Raw genomic sequence first — 3,092 nt, 5'->3', positions numbered from 1 at the left:
AAAACTATAAATTGAGGAAAATATCTTGGAAATGATTTACACACAAACAATTAGTAAACACGTGAAAGTCTCATACAAATCAGTTAAATAAACTAAAATACCTGTAGGTGTGTCGGCACCGCACTATCCATGAAGACTTTTGTGGTGAACGTGGAAATGAGCCTCTCAGCTCTTCAGCCACGGGGACAATCACTGACCAAGGGCACTCAGTCATCACATTATTTGGTCACCAAATCTGTCACCAAGTCTATCACTGGTTTGCAGTGAGGCCACATTTGTTGCAGGCTGTTCCTAGGCAGAGATGGAGGGCGGTAGGGATGCTAAGTGTCTCCTAAAACAAAAATGAAGTCTAAGAATTAAAGTTCATTTTGCTCAGAGGTCTTCCTAAGGGCGGGTCTTTCAGAGTGGTTCTGTCAGCCGCTGCCAAGGCAGCATTTTGGATCACAGTTCATGTACAGGGGGTGAAGGTTCAGTCCGTGCAAAATCACATCAAGGTTTGGGTGCAAGAGGACACCTGGTCATAGTTTCCAGAGGCACAATGACAAAGCCTTCAGACGTTACTTGACGTGCAGGAAAAGGCATCATTCAGCTTTTGAGGAAGAGGGTGATCCGGGCGAGAGACCTGGGGGCTGTGTGCCCTATCCTGTTTTGTCTTCAAAGCATCTTTCCAGGGAGCTGCACATCGTCCCAGAGTCAGGGGCTTTGTGAAGAGACGCTGACAAGCAGAAATGAGCAAAGGTGGCTTCTTACGTTTGCTGCTTTGTCTCACTGGAGGCAGACCGTGCCCAGGGGACGTGGGACTCCTCTGATTGACAACATTAACCCCAGGACTTCCCGACAGCCTCGCTGGACTCCACCAGACTGCACTGCAGCTGAGGGTGCTGTTTCTCAAGCCCTCCTCCTTCCCTCCCTCCCTACCTCCTTCGCGTGGGTCACACCTTCATTACCTTCCGGCAGCCCCCCAGTCTTCCCAGCATCTTCAAGGCGCAGAGCCTTCGGGAATTTCTTGCGGGGCTGAACCCAGCTTGGCATCTGTCTCTCAACAGATACAGACTCACAGATTTTTAACAAACCACTACTGGTTTAACAACAATGAGAAAAAAATATTCAACCCCCATAATATTCAAATATCCCATTCAAGTTGCAATCACTATCATGGTGAAAGTTCACTGGTGTGTTTGTTTTTAAACTAGACTACCCCTGGCTGGATTTTTTTTAAGGAGCTAAGCATGCTCCTGTGTTGCTGGGGGAAACCTAAAGTTGCTCAGATGTTGTGAGAAAAAATTAGCAACTGTACCAAGAACCTTAAAAATGATCACATTTTTGACTCTGGCGTTTCATGTTGAGAAAACTCTCCTAAGCCATATAAATACTTATAAATAGGCACTAAAAATAGCCAACATTTTTTATTGGTTTTGGAAAAAATAAGCAGTCATTTAACTTAATGTTGGCAACAAAGTGGAAAGGGTTCTGATATGATGGGGCGTGTGGCAGCTCTGGAGGCTGCTACATGAACCTCCTTTCAGGGAAGACCCTGGCGTGGAGGACATAACTTACTCCTCTATCTGAATGTAGGCTTATGCCCATTAACCACCCTGTTGTCGCCCACCCGTCGCCCCTGCCCCTGCCCCCGGCCTCTGGAAACCATCAGTCTACTCTCTACCTCCATGAGATGAACTGTTTTAGCTACCACATATGAAAGAGAACACATTATATGCATGTAACAAAATAGTGTAGGTATCCCATAAATACGCACAAATATTATGTATCAATTTTTAAAAAGATGCAGTGAGCACTCATTTTTTTAAAAAAGAGCCTGCTCAAGGGGTGGTGAGCTGGTAACTTCCAGCCTTTAGCAACTTCCGGTCAACGCCAGGTTTTGGGCTGAAGCCAGGCTCACTGCAGGTACTGATGCCTAGGCCCATCCACCCAGTGTGGACCCCCTCCTTGCCAGCAGTCCTTGCTTGGGAAAGCCCTGCGTCTTCCTCAGATCTGCAGTGTCCATGTGGTCAGGAGTCTGCCCCTAGCCAGTGCTGTCTCCTCACCCCATCCTTTCGCAGATGTCAGGTCTCCATGACAGCTGAAAGTCTCTTCCTACTCAGCCTTGCTTCCTCCCTCTTTTATGTTCCACAGGACACGTCTATCGGGTAACCATTTCGAGAACTCCCCCTTGGCTTGGCCAGAACTCTCTTGGAACTGGGCTGCAGTCTGAGACAATTCCCACCTGCTCCTCTTTCCTTCTCTCTTCTTCACTGGGGGCTCAGACCTGCCCTGCTCTAAGGCACTCCCTCTACCTCTGGCTCCCATTCCTTTATCCCCAGTCAGTCTCAGGCTGTCTGGGCGTCAGCCTCTAGTGGACCCAGGCTAACACACCAAACTTCCAAAGACTGGACCCTGAGGCTGTTGCCTCCCTGGCCTGCAAGTCAGGGCTCTTTGGGTCAAAACAGTCTGGTTTTCAAAAGCGTGCTTTGTTGCCGGTGAAACTGCAAGAGTTCCACCGAAGTACCAGCTCCAGCTGCCTGCAGAGCGCTGTGGACCCCTTCCACCCAGGGATCAGTGGGTGAAAGAGGACTTACTGTCTTGGCGGAGGTCATGGGCTCTGGTCTTTGGAAGAGTCAAGACTGCTTTGAACACAGTAGGGTCAGGAGGGATCCATGAGGAACTCAGGTGATGCACTTGTGTGAACTTCTTAGTGTTTTCTTGATCCATTGTGATGACAAATGTAGGCATGCAGCAGCCCCAGCCTGAGAAGGGATGCGATCCCGAACTCTTCCTCCTGGGATGGGGGTCTGGGTCACACCACCAGGTAAGCCCCCTAGACCTGCCAAGTGGATGGTGCAGGGTGAGGTGAATTTACAACAGATAGTGGAGGAGGGTGAAAAGGAGTACCACTGGCACCCTCCTTCTGCTCACAAAGAGAAGCCCACTGGCGCCCTGCAGGTGCAGCTCCAGCACATGTATGGAGAAACAGAGGGCCAGGGAGCAAGGGATGGGCTGCAGCGTCCGTGAGAAAGCACAGCAGACATCTCCCTGCGAGAGAAAACTTGCCGTTCAGCTGCAAGGGTGCAGTGGGCTCCAGCCAGTAGCAGCTC

This window comes from Macaca fascicularis, chromosome 12, assembly GCF_037993035.2.
Source record: "Macaca fascicularis isolate 582-1 chromosome 12, T2T-MFA8v1.1".
Classification (NCBI taxonomy): domain Eukaryota; kingdom Metazoa; phylum Chordata; class Mammalia; order Primates; family Cercopithecidae; genus Macaca; species Macaca fascicularis.
This window is presented reverse-complemented; position numbering follows the sequence as displayed.